Source organism: Leptopilina boulardi, unplaced genomic scaffold, assembly GCF_019393585.1.
Source record: "Leptopilina boulardi isolate dan_hultmark-lab unplaced genomic scaffold, ZJU_Lbou_2.1 LbouV2_51, whole genome shotgun sequence".
NCBI classification, from domain to species: Eukaryota; Metazoa; Arthropoda; class Insecta; order Hymenoptera; family Figitidae; genus Leptopilina; species Leptopilina boulardi.
The window spans coordinates 281,336-300,756 of NW_026137996.1; the positions used below are offsets into that span (position 1 = coordinate 281,336).

The following is a 19,421-nucleotide window of genomic DNA, read 5'->3' on the forward strand; positions in this document are numbered from 1 at the left end:
AATTAATTTACATGCCATTTAAATAAATTGTAAAATTAAAAAAAAAACAATTTTTAATTAATAATATAATTAAAATGTGAAATTAATTTTTAACTAAAAAAAATCATTAAGTAAATTAATATATTAGATTTTTTTCTGTTTCTTGAAAAAAAGAAACAGATTATTTATATTTAATTATATATATATATATAAAGTAAAAATACATTATTATTGGTTTTGTTTGTTTATTTTTCAGATAATGCAGTTCGTCTTCTATTTCCATCTCAAGTTAGTGTTTTGACCTTCGATCAGGGACTATAGACTCGATTTGAATAGCAGGTATAGTAAAATGTCTATCAACAATGGGAAAATACATTTTGAATTCAGTTTAATTTTGTCTATCGTTTTGAGAGTGTGCGTATTTAATTTTTCTTAAAACCAAAAAAATTTTGTCGGGAGTGTTTTTTTTATAAATATTTTTCCTAAATTAAAAATGTTCTTTTTTTTCGGGAGTGTTTGAATTTATTTTAAATCGCGATAAAAAAATTGTTTCCAATTTGAGAAAAAAAAATTATTCTAATTTTTTCGGGAGTGTTCGAAATATCTTAAAACCGCGTTCGTTCAATAAAAATAAGTATTTAATGTAATTTTCGGGAGTGTTCGAAATAATTACAATCGCGTGTGAGTATTTTTTCTTCATTAAAAGTGGAAAACAACGCCGTTTTTAGGATGAAGACCACGTGGTGAGTTTTTTGATTTTAAATAATTAATATTTGCATGCAATACGATTATATATAAGATAATAGAAAATATTTAATTTTATATAAAAATAAAAAAAAATAAAAACATTGTGCTTCCTCTTTACGATCAGCAAAAAATTTGCTTCCTTGTGGAGAAAACATTAACATTGAAATATACATACAAAAATAATATAATAATATAAACATTTGAGTACCTATACATTTGAGTTAAATTTAAAGAATTAATGGAAGTTAAAAAATCAACAATTCATATTTTAACCGAAATTTCTAAATATTAATGAAAAATAATATGTAATTTATAATTATTTACAATTATATCGATTCGTTTTAATCCAACTAACACAATTATTTTATATTTAAACTTGAATTTAAATAAATACAAAATTTTAGCTAAAATGTGTATTTTCTATTTTTTAACTTTCATTAATTTATTAAATTTACCTTAAATGTGAATTTTATATATACCAATCAATTCTGTGAAATTTGGGGTTGGGAAGAAAAGAAAGAATTGGAAAAGATACTTATCGACTACATCAGATGGATTTTAAGATTGGACATTAATACTTCAAGATATGTAATATATAAAGAAACAAATATGAGAAAAATAAATATTGGTTGGGCTCTAAGAGCAATAAAATATGAGGAACATGTGGCGAATCAGGATGATGAACGGCTTATTAAATTATGCTGGTTAGAAAAAAGGAAATTGGGAAAAATATTCAGAAGAAAGGGAAAAATTTTATAATAGTTTGGGGTATAGCACGATGGAGATTGAAAAATATAGGATTGAAAGGAGAAAAATAGGTGAGATAATCAAAAGAAGAGGTATAGATATAGAAAATCAGGTTAGAATGGGAAATATAAGTGAATCTAAATATAACCCTAGGTATAAGGAAATATTGACGTTTCCTTATTATCAAAAAAAAAAATTGTAATTCACTAAATACGGATTAGAAAAAATTTATATGAATAAATCAATTCACTGGAAAATTCAGCAACAGAATCATTGATGGGGATGGAGGATAATTTTTTTGCGAATAAATAAATAATCTTATTTGAAAATAGAGAGAAGTATATATATATATATATATATAGAAGTTACAAGAGAGGATTTAGTGAGAAGCAGTCGATTAATAAATAATTTGATTTGTGGAGCTTTAATCTGTTACGAGAGAAAGAGGGAGTTGTATAGTGACTTTAACATTTTGCAATGAGAACTACTAAAGCTGGAAAAGCGTGGGGGCGGCTCGGTGGTAGTCTGAAGAGAAGATTACCCAGAAAGCAGAGCTGGCTCTCGATATCCACTCATCCTTTAATTCTCACACCCTTTATCTCTTTTCTGGTCATTCCTTCGCTTCTTTGCCTCTCTCTTTCTCTCTCTCTCTGGTTTTCTCTCCGGTTCCCTGGGGAGCATCCGCAAACTGCCAGAAACGTGCTTTTCTGATGCAACCGATTCAATTACAAGCTACAGGGCGAGGAACATTGAGCCAGGCAAGAATATTCGGCCACTTCACACACTGGCTCCATTCGTCTGTTACCGCAACGCCAGCAACTTTAGGACAAAACTATTGCGAACGAATGCTATTCATCATTCTCGTCTATTATATTTATGACCAGTTATATACTCTACATATATATCTGGAGTGTACTAATATATAAAAGCTTTATATAAATTTTCAATCTCTCTCTCCCTCGAACAATCAGCTAATTTTCTAAAAAAAAAGAAAGAGGATATCTTTTTGATTCAGAAACACATTTATCTGTCAGGTAAAAATTATTCGTATTGTTCGCGTGGGATGAAAAGATACATTTGAATTTTTTGCCGAACAATAACTATCACATGTGTGGTCCATTTCCTTAGAAACAAAATTTTAGAGATTCAGAATATATTTTTTTATTTAAAAAAAATAATAATAATAAATATAATAGTTAAATATAAATGAAGATTTATAGTTGAAAAGTGAAAATTATAAATGCGAATGGTAAATAAAGCAGAAAATTAGCGATCGTCCAGTGAAAATGATGACGTAAAAACAGTTTGATTTATTCTTTTGATAAAAAGATGCGAACGCATCGTAAGTCGATGCCCGAGTCATTTATCTTCGTTGTTCGCGGAACACTAGTTTCAAGGAAGTGTATACGAACTTCCGGCGGCGAGAAGAATTTCCCGTGGGATATTTTGCAATTTAACGGGTGAAAGAGTGATCCTAACCCACCCTTTTGCGCATGGGAACATACTCTGCATCTTGTCATATGAGTTCTTGTTCCTCCATATCGTTACCCAGGCTCTATTCAAATTTTCTACAAGAGCGAAAACTTTCTCATACTGCCTTTTTCCTCGTTTAAAACAAAAAAAAAATAAACTACAAATTCTTTTGTTTTAAAACTATTCGCAAAAAAATTGTTTCCACAGTTGCTGTGTAAAAAAAAATTTTTGTATATGAGTGAAAAATGTTTTTTTTCATTTATGGAATTGTATGAAAGAGAGAGAGAGATGATTCTCATAGGAAATGAGGGAAGTTTTATATACGTAAATATTTGCATAAAAATCAACCAAGTATATTCCAATTTCTGGATAATAACAGTTTTTCACAAAGATGTAAATTTCTTTTCTGCGTCCTTTCCTCAAAATATGTAATGACTCTCAGAAAACTTGCAGAGAGAGAGAGAGAGAGAGAGTCACTGCACCCGAGCGTAAATTTAAATAATAGCGAGTCCAATGTTTCTCCCATTCAGTTATTATTCGCAAGAGATATTTCGCATCACGGTTTTTGCAAAGGATAGGGTTTTGTTTTGCATATTTAATTTTCTGTTTCTTTTGTTTATATATACACGAAACTAAAAAGAAACAATCGAGAATACTCTCAGTTGTATGTCATTCTCATTCTATTATCAGTTGAACAGAAAATTTTTCAAAATTCAATTTTCCATCTCTAGCTAATTAAACAGTTTAGTATTCTACATTTATTTAAGAAGAATTAATTCTAGCTCAGCATCAGCTGGACCAATCAAAAAGTGTGCCATACATTTGTTTTTTCGACACTCCCGGGTTCAGAAATTCGTGGTATTTCGGAGCGAATGATTTGCAATTTAATAAAATAACAAATTTCATTGTCAACCTACCTGAGTATCCCCTGGACCAATCAAAAAGTACCCCATACATTTTTTGTTCAAAACTTGTTCCCTATTTTATTGGCGGTATTCCTGACCGATAATCTCCAAAAATTAATTTTTTCCAAATTTATTTTTTACTGTAGCTCAGCATCCGCTAGACCAATCAAAAAGTGTACCATACATTTTTTGTTTGAAACTTTTTCACTATTTTACTGGTGGTATTCCTGACCGATAATCTCGCAAATTTAATTTTTTGTAATTTTTTCCAAATTTGTTTTTTACTAAAGCTCAGCATCAGCTGGACCAATCAAAAAATACCCCATACATTTTTTATTCAGAACTTTCTTCTAACTACTTTAGGCATATTCCGAAGCGATTATCTCAAAAATTTAATTTTTCGAAAATTTTTCCAAAATGTTTTTTAGTGTAGCTTAGCCTCCGCTGGACCAATCAAAAAGTGCCCTATACATTTTTTGTTCAGAACTTTCTTCTAATGACTCTTATGGTATTCCGGATCGATTATCTCTCAAATTTAATTTTTCAAAATTTTTTCCGAAATTGATTTGAGTGTACCTCAGCATCCGCTGTAGCAAACAAAAAGTGCGCCATACATTTTTTGTTCAGAACTTTCTTCTAATGACTCTTATGGTATTCCGGATCGATTATCTCTCAAATTTAATTTTTCGAAATTTTTTCCAAATTATTTTTGAGTGTAGCCCAGTATCCGCTGGACCAATCAAAAAGTACGCTATACATTTTTTGTTCAGAACTTTCTTCTAATCACTTTGGTGGTATTCCCGAACAATTATCTCGCAAATTTAATTTTTCAAAAATTTTTCCGAAATTTATCTGAGTGTTGCTCTGCATCCGCTGGACCAATCAAAAAGTGCGCCATACATTTTTTGTTCAGAACATTTTGACTATTTTTTTGGTGGTATTCCCGATCGATTATAACGCAAATTTAATTTTTCGAAAATTTTCCGAATTTATTTTTTAGTATAGCTCAGAATCCGCTGGACCAATCAAAAAGTGCGCCATACATTTTTTGTTCAAAACTTTTTCCCTATTTTACTGGCAGTATTCCGGAACGATTATCTCGCAAATTTAATTTTTCTAAATTTTTTCCAAATTTGTTTTCTAGTGTAGCTCAGCATCCGCTGGACCAATCAAAAAGTGCGCCATACATTTTTTGTTCGGACCTTTTTGACTATTTTTTTGGCGGTATTCCGGAACGATTATCTCGCAAATTTAATTTTTCTAAATTTTTTCCCAATTTTTTTTTCTTGTGTAGCTCAGCATCCGCTGGACCAATCAAATACTGCGCCATACATTTTTTGTTCAGAACTTTTTAACAATTTTTTTGGCGGTATTCCGGAACGATTATCTCGCAAATTTAATTTTTCTAAATTTTTTCCAAATTTTTTTTTCTTGTGTAGCTCAGCATCCGCTGGACCAATCAAATACTGCGCCATACATTTTTTGTTCAGAACTTTTTAACAATTTTTTTGGCGGTATTCCGGAACGATTATCTCGCAAATTTAATTTTTCTAAATTTTTTCCAAATTTGTTTTCTTGTGTAGCACAGCATCCGCTGGACCAATCAAAAACTGCGTCGTACATTTTTTGTTCAGAACTTTCTTCTAATCACTATAGTGGTATTCCCGAAAGATTATCTAGCGAATTTAATTTTTTGACAATTTTTCCAAATTATTTTTGAGTGTAGCTCAGCATCCGCTGGACCAATCTAAAAGTGCGCCATACATTTTTTGTTCGAAACTTTTTCCCTATTTTATTGGTGGTATTCCGGAACGATTATCTCGCAAATTTAATTTTTTTAAATTTTTTCCAAATTTGTTTTCTAGTGTAGCTCAGCATCCGCTGGACCACTCAAAAAGTGCGCCATACATTTTTTGTTCGCTCCTTTTTGCTAAAGACTTTGGCGGTATTCCGGAACGATTATCTCGCAAATTTAATTTTTCGAAAATTTTTTATAAATTTTTTTGAGTTTAGCTCAGCATCCGCTGGACCAATCTAAAAGTGCGCCATACATTTTTTGTTCGAAACTTTTTCCCTAGTTTATTGGTGGTATTCCCGAGCGATTATAACGCAAATTGAATTTTTCGAAAATTTTTCATAAATTTTTGTGAGTGTAGCTCAGCATCCGCTGGACCAATCAAAAGGCGCGTTATACATTTTTGTTGAGAACTTTTTGACTACTTTTTTGGCGGTATTCCGAAACGATTATCTCGCAAATTTAATTTTTCTAAATTTTTTCCAAATTTGTTTTCTAGTGTAGCTCAGAATCCGCTGGATCAATCAAAAACTGCGCCATACATATTTTGTTCGAGACTTTTTGCTCAATTTTTTGGCATTATTCCCGAGTCATTATCCGGCAAATTTTTCTTTCCGAAAATTTTTCCCCAGTTTTAGTGATTGTAGCTCAGCATCCGCTGGACGAATCAAAAAGGGCGCCATACATTTTTTGTTCAAGACTCCCGGGTTAAGACTTTGGCGGTATTCCCGACCAATTATCTCGCAAATTTAATTTTTCGAAATTTTTTAAAAAATTTATCTGAGTGTAGCTCAGCATCCGCTGGACCAATCAAAAAGTGCGCCATACATTTTTTGTTCGAAACTTTTTCCGAATTTTATTGGCAATTTTGCCGAACGATTATCTCGCAAATTTAATTTTTCGTAATTATTTCCGAATTTGTTTTTTACTTTAGCTCAGCACCCGCTGGACCAATCAAAATGTGCGCTATACATTTTTTATTCGAGAATCCCGGGTTAAGACTGTGACGGTATTCCCGATCTATTATCTCGCAAATTTAATTTTTCAAAATTTTTTGAAAAATTTATCTGCGTGTAGCTCAGCATCCGCTGGACCAATAAAAATGTGCGCCACACATTTTTTGTTCAAGACTCCCGGGTTAAGACTTTGGCGGTAATCCCGATCAATTATATCGCAAATTTAATTTTTCAAAATTTTTTAAAAAATTTATCTGAGTATAGCTCAGCATCCGCTGGACCAATCAAAAAGTGCGCCATACATTTTTTGTTCAAGACTCCCGGGTTAAGACTTTGGCGGTATTCCCGATTAATTATCTTGCAAATTTAATTTTTCAAAATTTTTTAAAAAATTTATCTGAGTATAGCTCAGCATCCGCTGGACCAATCAAAAAGTGCGCCATACATTTTTTGTTCGAGATTCCCGGGTTAAGACTTTGGCGGTATTTCCGATTAATTATCTCGCAAATTTAATTTTTCAAAAATTTTTAAAAAATTTATCTGAGTGTAGCTTTTCATCCGCTGGACCAATCAAAATGTGCGCCACACATTTTTTGTTCAAGACTCCCGGGTTAAGACTTTGGCGGTATTCCCGATCAATTATCTCCCAAATTTAATTTTTCGAAATTTTTTAAAAAATTTATTTGAGTGTAGCTCAGCTTCCGCTGGACCAATCAAAAAGTGCGCCATACATTCTTTGTTCGAGACTCCCGGGTTAAGACTTTGGCGGTATTCCCGAACGATTATCTCGCAAATTTAATTTTTCTAAATTTTTTCCAAATTTGTTTTCTAGTCTAGCTCAGCATCAGCTGGACCAATCAAAAACTGCGCCATACATATTTTGTTCGAGACTTTTTGCTCAATTTTTTGGCATTATTCCCGAGTCATTATCCGGCAAATTTTTCTTTCCGAAAATTTTTCCCCAGTTTTAGTGATTGTAGCTCAGCATCCGCTGGACGAATCAAAAAGGGCGCCATACATTTTTTGTTCAAGACTCCCGGGTTAAGACTTTGACGGTATTCCCGATTAATTATCACGCAAATTTTATTTTTCGAAAATTTTTTCCACGATTTTTTGTGTGTAGCTCAGCATCCGCTGGACCAATCAAAAAGTGTGCCATACATTTTTTGTTCGAAACTTTTTCCGAATTTTATTGGCAATTTTGCCGAACGATTATCTCGCAAATTTAATTTTTCGTAATTATTTCCGAATTTGTTTTTTACTTTAGCTCAGCATCCGCTGGACCAATTAAAAAGTGCCCTATACATTTTTTGTTCGCTACTATTTGCTAAAGATAGTTATGGTATTCCGGACCGATTATCTCGCAAATTTAATTTTTCAAAAATTTTTACGAAATTTATTTGAGTGTAGCTCAGCACCCGCTGGACCAATCAAAATGTGCGCTATACATTTTTTATTCGAGAATCCCGGGTTAAGACTGTGACGGTATTCCCGATCTATTATCTCGCAAATTTAATTTTTCAAAATTTTTTGAAAAATTTATCTGCGTGTAGCTCAGCATCCGCTGGACCAATAAAAATGTGCGCCACACATTTTTTGTTCAAGACTCCCGGGTTAAGACTTTGGCGGTATTCCCGATTAATTATCTTGCAAATTTAATTTTTCAAAATTTTTTAAAAAATTTATCTGAGTATAGCTCAGCATCCGCTGGACCAATCAAAAAGTGCGCCATACATTTTTTGTTCGAGATTCCCGGGTTAAGACTTTGGCGGTATTTCCGATTAATTATCTCGCAAATTTAATTTTTCAAAAATTTTTAAAAAATTTATCTGAGTGTAGCTTTTCATCCGCTGGACCAATCAAAATGTGCGCCACACATTTTTTGTTCGAGAGTCCCGGGTTAAGATTTTAGCAGTAATCCCGATCTATTATATCGCAAATTTAATTTTTCAAAATTTTTTAAAAAATTTATCTGAGTATAGCTCAGCATCCGCTGGACCAATCAAAAAGTGCGCCATACATTTTTTGTTCAAGACTCCCGGGTTAAGACTTTGGCGGTATTCCCGATTAATTATCTTGCAAATTTAATTTTTCAAAATTTTTTAAAAAATTTATCTGAGTATAGCTCAGCATCCGCTGGACCAATCAAAAAGTGCGCCATACATTTTTTGTTCGAGATTCCCGGGTTAAGACTTTGGCGGTATTTCCGATTAATTATCTCGCAAATTTAATTTTTCAAAAATTTTTAAAAAATTTATCTGAGTGTAGCTTTTCATCCGCTGGACCAATCAAAATGTGCGCCACACATTTTTTGTTCGAGAGTCCCGGGTTAAGATTTTAGCGGTAATCCCGATCAATTATATCGCAAATTTAATTTTTCAAAATTTTTTAAAAAATTTATCTGAGTGTAGCTCAGCATCCGCTGGACCAGTCAAAATATACGCCATACATTTTTTGTTCAAGACTCCCGGGTTAAGACTTTGGCGGTATTCCCGATTAATTATCTTGCAAATTTAATTTTTCAAAATTTTTAAAAAAATTTATCTGAGTATAGCTCAGCATCCGCTGGACCAATCAAAAAGTGCGCCATACATTTTTTGTTCGAGATTCCCGGGTTAAGACTTTGGCGGTACTCCCGATCAATTATCTCGCAAATTTAATTTTTCAAAATTTTTTAAAAAATTTATCTGATTATAGCTCAGCATCCGCTGGACCAATCAAAAAGTGCGCCAAACATTTTTTGTTCAAGACTCCCGGGTTAAGACTTTGGCGGTATTCCCGATTAATTATCTTGCAAATTTAATTTTTCAAAATTTTTTAAAAAATTTATCTGGGTATAGCTCAGCATCCGCTGGACCAATCAAAAAGTGCGCCATACATTTTTTGTTCGAGATTCCCAGGTTAAGACTTTGGCGGTATTCCCGATTAATTATCTCGCAAATTTAATCTTTTCGAAATTTTTTAAAAAATTTATCTGAGTGTAGCTCAGCATCCGCTGGACCAATCAAAAAGTGTGCCATACATTTTTTGTTCGGGACTCCCGGGTTAAGACTTTGGCGGTATTCCCGATTAATTATCTGGCAAATTTAATTTTTCAAAATTTTTTAAAAAATTTATCTGAGTGTAGCTTTTCATCCGCTGGACCAATCAAAATGTGCGCACACATTTTTTGTTCGAGAGTCCCGGGTTAAGATTTTAGCGGTAATCCCGATCAATTATATCGCAAATTTAATTTTTCAAAATTTTTAAAAAAATTTATCTGAGTGTAGCTCAGCATCCGCTGGACCAGTCAAAATGTACGCCATACATTTTTTGTTCGAGACTCCCGGGTTAAGACTTTGGCGGTATTCCCGATTAATTATCTTGCAAATTTAATTTTTCAAAATTTTTTAAAAAATTTATCTGGGTATAGCTCAGCATCCGCTGGACCAATCAAAAAGTGCGCCATACATTTTTTGTTCGAGATTCCCAGGTTAAGACTTTGGCGGTATTCCCGATTAATTATCTCGCAAATTTAATTTTTTAAAATTTTTTAAAAAATTTATCTGAGTGTAGCTTTTCATCCGCTGGACCAATCAAAATGTGCGCCACACATTTTTTGTTCAAGACTCCCGGGTTAAGACTTTGGCGGTATTCCCGATCAATTATCTCGCAAATTTAATTTTTCAAAATTTTTTAAAAAATTTATCTGATTATAGCTCAGCATCCGCTGGACCAATTAAAAAGTGCCCTATACATTTTTTGTTCGCTACTATTTGCTAAAGATAGTTATGGTATTCCGGACCGATTATCTCGCAAATTTAATTTTTCAAAAATTTTTACGAAATTTATTTGAGTGTAGCTCAGCACCCGCTGGACCAATCAAAATGTGCGCTATACATTTTTTATTCGAGAATCCCGGGTTAAGACTGTGACGGTATTCCCGATCTATTATCTCGCAAATTTAATTTTTCAAAATTTTTTGAAAAATTTATCTGCGTGTAGCTCAGCATCCGCTGGACCAATAAAAATGTGCGCCACACATTTTTTGTTCAAGACTCCCGGGTTAAGACTTTGGCGGTATTCCCGATTAATTATCTTGCAAATTTAATTTTTCAAAATTTTTTAAAAAATTTATCTGAGTATAGCTCAGCATCCGCTGGACCAATCAAAAAGTGCGCCATACATTTTTTGTTCGAGATTCCCGGGTTAAGACTTTGGCGGTATTTCCGATTAATTATCTCGCAAATTTAATTTTTCAAAAATTTTAAAAAAATTTATCTGAGTGTAGCTTTTCATCCGCTGGACCAATCAAAATGTGCGCCACACATTTTTTGTTCGAGAGTCCCGGGTTAAGATTTTAGCAGTAATCCCGATCTATTATATCGCAAATTTAATTTTTCAAAATTTTTTAAAAAATTTATCTGAGTATAGCTCAGCATCCGCTGGACCAATCAAAAAGTGCGCCATACATTTTTTGTTCAAGACTCCCGGGTTAAGACTTTGGCGGTATTCCCGATTAATTATCTTGCAAATTTAATTTTTCAAAATTTTTTAAAAAATTTATCTGAGTATAGCTCAGCATCCGCTGGACCAATCAAAAAGTGCGCCATACATTTTTTGTTCGAGATTCCCGGGTTAAGACTTTGGCGGTATTTCCGATTAATTATCTCGCAAATTTAATTTTTCAAAAATTTTTAAAAAATTTATCTGAGTGTAGCTTTTCATCCGCTGGACCAATCAAAATGTGCGCCACACATTTTTTGTTCGAGAGTCCCGGGTTAAGATTTTAGCGGTAATCCCGATCAATTATATCGCAAATTTAATTTTTCAAAATTTTTTAAAAAATTTATCTGAGTGTAGCTCAGCATCCGCTGGACCAGTCAAAATATACGCCATACATTTTTTGTTCAAGACTCCCGGGTTAAGACTTTGGCGGTATTCCCGATTAATTATCTTGCAAATTTAATTTTTCAAAATTTTTAAAAAAATTTATCTGAGTATAGCTCAGCATCCGCTGGACCAATCAAAAAGTGCGCCATACATTTTTTGTTCGAGATTCCCGGGTTAAGACTTTGGCGGTATTCCCGATCAATTATCTCGCAAATTTAATTTTTCAAAATTTTTTAAAAAATTTATCTGATTATAGCTCAGCATCCGCTGGACCAATCAAAAAGTGCGCCAAACATTTTTTGTTCAAGACTCCCGGGTTAAGACTTTGGCGGTATTCCCGATTAATTATCTTGCAAATTTAATTTTTCAAAATTTTTTAAAAAATTTATCTGGGTATAGCTCAGCATCCGCTGGACCAATCAAAAAGTGCGCCATACATTTTTTGTTCGAGATTCCCAGGTTAAGACTTTGGCGGTATTCCCGATTAATTATCTCGCAAATTTAATCTTTTCGAAATTTTTTAAAAAATTTATCTGAGTGTAGCTCAGCATCCGCTGGACCAATCAAAAAGTGTGCCATACATTTTTTGTTCGGGACTCCCGGGTTAAGACTTTGGCGGTATTCCCGATTAATTATCTGGCAAATTTAATTTTTCAAAATTTTTTAAAAAATTTATCTGAGTGTAGCTTTTCATCCGCTGGACCAATCAAAATGTGCGCACACATTTTTTGTTCGAGAGTCCCGGGTTAAGATTTTAGCGGTAATCCCGATCAATTATATCGCAAATTTAATTTTTCAAAATTTTTAAAAAAATTTATCTGAGTGTAGCTCAGCATCCGCTGGACCAGTCAAAATGTACGCCATACATTTTTTGTTCGAGACTCCCGGGTTAAGACTTTGGCGGTATTCCCGATTAATTATCTTGCAAATTTAATTTTTCAAAATTTTTTAAAAAATTTATCTGGGTATAGCTCAGCATCCGCTGGACCAATCAAAAAGTGCGCCATACATTTTTTGTTCGAGATTCCCAGGTTAAGACTTTGGCGGTATTCCCGATTAATTATCTCGCAAATTTAATTTTTTAAAATTTTTTAAAAAATTTATCTGAGTGTAGCTTTTCATCCGCTGGACCAATCAAAATGTGCGCCACACATTTTTTGTTCAAGACTCCCGGGTTAAGACTTTGGCGGTATTCCCGATCAATTATCTCGCAAATTTAATTTTTCAAAATTTTTTAAAAAATTTATCTGATTATAGCTCAGCATCCGCTGGACCAATCAAAAAGTGCGCCAAACATTTTTTGTTCAAGACTCCCGGGTTAAGACTTTGGCGGTATTCCCGATTAATTATCTTGCAAATTTAATTTTTCAAAATTTTTTAAAAAATTTATCTGGGTATAGCTCAGCATCCGCTGGACCAATCAAAAAGTGCGCCATACATTTTTTGTTCGAGATTCCCAGGTTAAGACTTTGGCGGTATTCCCGATTAATTATCTCGCAAATTTAATCTTTTCGAAATTTTTTAAAAAATTTATCTGAGTGTAGCTCAGCATCCGCTGGACCAATCAAAAAGTGTGCCATACATTTTTTGTTCGGGACTCCCGGGTTAAGACTTTGGCGGTATTCCCGATTAATTATCTGGCAAATTTAATTTTTCAAAATTTTTTAAAAAATTTATCTGAGTGTAGCTTTTCATCCGCTGGACCAATCAAAATGTGCGCACACATTTTTTGTTCGAGAGTCCCGGGTTAAGATTTTAGCGGTAATCCCGATCAATTATATCGCAAATTTAATTTTTCAAAATTTTTAAAAAAATTTATCTGAGTGTAGCTCAGCATCCGCTGGACCAGTCAAAATGTACGCCATACATTTTTTGTTCGAGACTCCCGGGTTAAGACTTTGGCGGTATTCCCGATTAATTATCTTGCAAATTTAATTTTTCAAAATTTTTTAAAAAATTTATCTGGGTATAGCTCAGCATCCGCTGGACCAATCAAAAAGTGCGCCATACATTTTTTGTTCGAGATTCCCAGGTTAAGACTTTGGCGGTATTCCCGATTAATTATCTCGCAAATTTAATCTTTTCGAAATTTTTTAAAAAATTTATCTGAGTGTAGCTCAGCATCCGCTGGACCAATCAAAAAGTGTGCCATACATTTTTTGTTCGGGACTCCCGGGTTAAGACTTTGGCGGTATTCCCGATTAATTATCTGGCAAATTTAATTTTTCAAAATTTTTTAAAAAATTTATCTGAGTGTAGCTTTTCATCCGCTGGACCAATCAAAATGTGCGCCACACATTTTTTGTTCGAGAGTCCCGGGTTAAGATTTTAGCGGTAATCCCGATCAATTATATCGCAAATTTAATTTTTCAAAATTTTTTAAAAAATTTATCTGAGTGTAGCTCAGCATCCGCTGGACCAGTCAAAATGTACGCCATACATTTTTTGTTCGAGACTCCCGGGTTAAGACTTTGGCGGTATTCCCGATTAATTATCTTGCAAATTTAATTTTTCAAAATTTTTTAAAAAATTTATCTGATTATAGCGCAGCATCCGCTGGACCAATCAAAAAGTGCGCCAAACATTTTTTGTTCAAGACTCCCGGGTTAAGACTTTGGCGGTATTCCCGATTAATTATCTTGCAAATTTAATTTTTCAAAATTTTTTAAAAAATTTATCTGGGTATAGCTCAGCATCCGCTGGACCAATCAAAAAGTGCGCCATACATTTTTTGTTCGAGATTCCCAGGTTAAGACTTTGGCGGTATTCCCGATTAATTATCTCGCAAATTTAATCTTTTCGAAATTTTTTAAAAAATTCATCTGAGTGTAGCTCAGCATCCGCTGGACCAATCAAAAAGTGTGCCATACATTTTTTGTTCGGGACTCCCGGGTTAAGACTTTGGCGGTATTCCCGATTAATTATCTGGCAAATTTAATTTTTCAAAATTTTTTAAAAAATTTATCTGAGTGTAGCTTTTCATCCGCTGGACCAATCAAAATGTGCGCCACACATTTTTTGTTCGAGAGTCCCGGGTTAAGATTTTAGCGGTAATCCCGATCAATTATATCGCAAATTTAATTTTTCAAAATTTTTTAAAAAATTTATCTGAGTGTAGCTCAGCATCCGCTGGACCAGTCAAAATGTACGCCATACATTTTTTGTTCGAGACTCCCGGGTTAAGACTTTGACGGGATTCCCGATCGATTATCTCGCAAATTTAATTTTCAAAATTTTTTAAAAAATTTATCTGAGTGTAGCTCAGCATCCGCTGCACCAATCAAAAAGTGCGCAATACTTTTTTTGTTTGAGACTCCCGGGTTAAGATTTTGACAGTATTTCCGATCTATTATCTCGCAAATTTAATTTTTCAAAATTTTTTGTAAAATTTATCTGAGTGTAGCTCAGCATCCGCTGGACCAATCAAAAAGTGCGCCATACATTTTTTGATCGAGACTCCCGGGTTTAAAATTGCTGAAAATTGCTCCATATGTTTTTTTCAGTTTCTTATTATTTTTCTAAAATTAGTATTATTGTATGTTAATGTAAATAATAATCTGTGCTCAATTGATCATATTTTTAATGAACTAGATATAACATTGCTTGCCTTAAAAATGTCAATAAAATTATTATACTTTTATGACAGTGCATTAAATATACGTAATGGTTTGAAATAAAATTTTTCAAATATAAATTACAAATGTGAATAAAGTTATTAAATGAGCAATGCTTTTCATGTATACTGTTGGACCATTTCTATAATCTTGAGTGCCTATCATTTATATGCTCGACTAAACCCATTCGTCATGAGTGAGAAATTTAGCGAACTCAATTGGATGGGATCAAAAGGGTCACTGGCTATAATGATACCGTCTCGTTGAGAATATTCTCTGGGGGTTTTAGGACACATTGTGTACGTGCACGTATTATCATTTATCCCCGGAGGAAGTGCATAATTGGTCATATTCAGTTTTAAAAATTACATCTGTTCATCACATAAATTATATATAAAATTTAATGCAGTAAACCAGACTTTATCTCAATCCCCATTATAAAGTATACAATAATTTCACGACCACACACAGGAATTGAGGAAATTATTTTTTGAAATTTTATTATAAACAATTATAAATAAATATTAAAAATTTAGATTTAATTTTAGTTATAAAATTCAATTTCAATTTTTTTTTTATTTCGAGATAAAGGGGAATTTATTTTTGAATTTTTCTTTCGGATTAATTTTTTATCTCTTACAAGAGTAGACACGTTGGAGCTTTAACTGATTTAATGAAGTTTTTTTAATTAACTTTCTTTTTTTCATTCGTTTTAAAATTGTTTTACATTTTTCTTAATATAGTGTAGGGCGTGAAATAAAATAATAAAAGAGTATAAAAGTAATGAAAGGTATGTGAATTATTTGATCAAACGCGTCAAAAAAATGTCTTGTAGAAATAACAAGGTAATTTCCTAGCAGAAAATCATGGAGACATTTTTGCAAGCTTGTTAACTATATATATATATAGAGATGCTAATACGGAGCTTGTTCGAGACAAGCAAAGTCACAAGTTTCCATAGTCAGGAAACACGCAAAAGGGTCAGATTATAACTGACAAAGAGTAATTTTTACACGAAAAGAAATCTCTGGTGTGTGTCCCTCTTTCTCTTCCTGAAAGTGCAATGTGTCGTTTCGTGGAAAATGATAGAGGGAGAAAAAAGGGTGAGAGAGAGAGAGAGAGAGTGAGAGAGGGTGAGAAGGGGAAAAGAGAAAAGAAGTGAGTGGGTGAGGGAAAATAAGAAGAGAAGAATAAAAAAAAAAATAGAGAAAGAAAGCACTGCTTGGTCTGCAGTCTGCAGACTTGTCAGCGGCACGCTTCGTCGTCGTGTCGCTGATTTACACTCTGAATTTTTAAAGTCCACTCTCGTCTTTCAAGCTTCTGTGGAAGTTGAAAAATTTTTCTTCCAATGATCTAAAACCCTACTTCAATCGAGGAACCCATTAAGTGATGAAATTATATAAAAATTCTCCTATCCAGTTATATAATTCTTGTACAAGAATTTTTCGTTCATATTTTTCCTCTGTTTTTTGTTATAAAAAAAAACTTATTTAAAATTTTTCTTTTGGATTCATTTTCTTCCATTTTTCTACTGTTTTTTTTTTTTGTTTTCTTTTTTCTGTTTGCTTTTGCTAGTATTTTTTTTTGTTTCTTCTTTTTCCTTTTACTCTTCTTTCCTATTTCATTTCATTTCATTTCTATTTTTTTAAAATAATTTTTTTTTTAAAATCGCAAAAACTTCCCGTGGTACTAAATTTAATTTTTAGTATTAGGTAGTACAAAATAGATAAATCGCTTTGTCTGACCAAAATTGACCTTTACTACTTATAAAAAAAAAAAATTACAAAAACTTAAGACTTCTTTTGCTACCGAAATAACAAATTTTCTCCATTCTTTTTCTCTTTGTTTTTTTTTTTAATTTCATTGATTTTTTTTTAATTTATTATTATTGAAAATACGACCAAGTGGTAAATTTGTATTTTATATTATTTTTTTGGGGGGGGGGACTGAAAACTTTTTTTTTTAGATATTGTAAATAATTATTTTTTTTAATTAAAATTGAAACACTTAACAAAAGAAAATATAAGAACATAAAAAAATGGAGAAAATTTCTTTCTCAATGAATTATTTAAAATTTTTCGTTTACATTTTAAAAGGTGAAATTTTTTTTTTTTTTTTTAGAAAATAGCCGCCCGGGAATTTTTCCATACAGCTTTGGCTCTTTATGTTTTTATATTTTGTACAGGAATTGAGCTTGGCAAGGCATATAATGTATTTAACATTCTCCCGTTGCTCTTTTTTCTTCCTTATAAAGCCGTACATATAACATAGTGTATACAAGCTCATGTAAATATGTATATGTAATACAGTATATATATATATATATATTTATTTATTTATTTATTTATTTATGGATATAATGTATTATATATATGTATATGTGTATATTTGTACTGAATGTGTGCACACTGCTCACAATCATACAAGCCTCTAACGTTTGGTTTCCATAAACCGTCGAATTCTCGAGTGTATTATATCTGCATTTATAGGTACACACACACATGCACGAAATACGCATGAATCGTGAATCACTATGCTTGCTATTTTACGGTCAGTAAGCTTCAATTTCGTCGCTATCACGACTCACACAGCCTTGTAGTCAAAGTTTACGCGCGTAATTTAATTACACTTTCATTATAAATCCCATTTATAAATTTCATTCATGTAAAATTATAATAACAGAGAGAAAACCTCTTGTCGGCTCACACAAGATTGTATATATATATATAAACCTCACTGAAATGACTGTTTGCCTTTAAAGTTTCAACTAAGAATATACTCTCAGTTTAGCAAGAAGTTGCGGTGTCCCACGCAAATTATTATTATTATTATTATTATTATTTTCCCAGTTGGCAAAAAACATATTAATAATTAATTATTTTTGTACGTTACAATGATTTTTTAATTTTTAAAAATAAATTCATTTCTGTTGAATTAAATATTTAATATTAAAATATAAAAATTATAAACATAAAAGAAATATTTCTCTTATGACTATTATTAGGAAAAAAAGAAATGAATATATATTTTTTTTTTATAACGAGAAGAGTATTTATAAACAAGAGAGTTTATTTTTCATTTGCGAATGAATTTTCATTTAAATTACACTTGATGCCCGGAGGGGTATATGAGATTTTTTTTTTTTTCCTCCAAATAAAAAGTATCACACCCCCTAAAGGTTGGGAATTTAATTTACTTGAAAGACGATATTCTATATAAAGGAATTTTTGAATAAAGAAAAATTCTTGTTTAAGGAGGGGCAATGGAAAATGAAGGCACAAAATCCAATGAAGGAATAATAAAATAACTGTATGTGTTGAAGTTGATATTCCCCGTGTTTTTGAGTGTCACTTGCACACGCAATTGCGAGGTACTATATATATATATATATATATATATATATATATATATATATAAACGGGATTTCGCGTCGAGGGCGCGCGCTCGAGGAAAATGAGAAACGATGAAAGAAACAGAGAAAAATTGGGTGATTGCATTGAAGAAGTTTACTGCTCTCGCAAAAGAGGGATTTTCTTTTTTTTTTTTTTTTTTTTTTTTTTCTTGTCAACAATGAAGCTAACCGAGTGAGTGTAGTATTATACATTTTTACAGTGGGAGAGGAAAAAAAAATTTAAAAAAAAAAATGAAATTAAAAATGGTATTTAAAAGTCGTCTGCGTTGAGGTAGAAATTATAAAGAGAAGGGTTTGTTTCTTAACACACATACAAAATTCTTTTTTTAAGACGATATTTTATTTTGGTAATTTTAATAATTGTGGGTACCTCAGACGAAAAATTTAACTCGGCTCTGTTAATTTTTTTTTTTTTTTAAGAGGAAAAAAGTCGTAGATTCGGACTTTAAATCTTTAAAACATCGTCTTACTTAAATTTACTTTTACTACTGATGAACAAACTTGCCTTTAAAATTAGTTAGAATTCTGATTAACTAATGATATTAGTCATTAAATTTTTATCAAAAGAAAAAAAGAATAAAAAATTAGAACCATTTTTATCGTTCTGTCTGACTAAAACAGCTTTTACTACTTGGAATAATATCGCTAAAACATCATGTCTGACTAATGACTTTTACTACTAATATAAAAATAAAAATCTTAATAGTTATTCTTTTGTCTAAAATTGACTTTTACTAATAATACCATACTGAGAAAATTTTTTGTCTGACTACAATTTACTTTTACTACTTATAGGAAAATCGTAAAAACTTCCTGTCTTACTAAAAACTACTTTTACTACTACTACTACTACTACTACTACTACTACTACGAAAAGTACAAAAATTTATATCATTCTGACTAAAAATTCTTGTTACTACT

The 19,421-nt window shown here is 32.0% G+C and overlaps 1 protein-coding gene and 1 long non-coding RNA gene across 2 annotated transcripts in view; one reads left to right on the plus strand and one right to left on the minus strand.

Moving 5' to 3' along the window:
* Positions 1 to 369, plus strand: part of LOC127289957 (uncharacterized) — a 155,110-nt gene extending 154,741 nt beyond the window's left edge. Inside the window, exon 6 of the long non-coding RNA XR_007844238.1 lies at positions 236 to 369. This is a non-coding gene — a long non-coding RNA (uncharacterized LOC127289957). The remainder of the gene's footprint in view (positions 1 to 235) is intronic.
* Positions 1 to 19,421, minus strand: part of LOC127289953 (junctional adhesion molecule 2A-like) — a 166,913-nt gene that overhangs the window by 121,956 nt on the left and 25,536 nt on the right. The window lies entirely within an intron of this gene.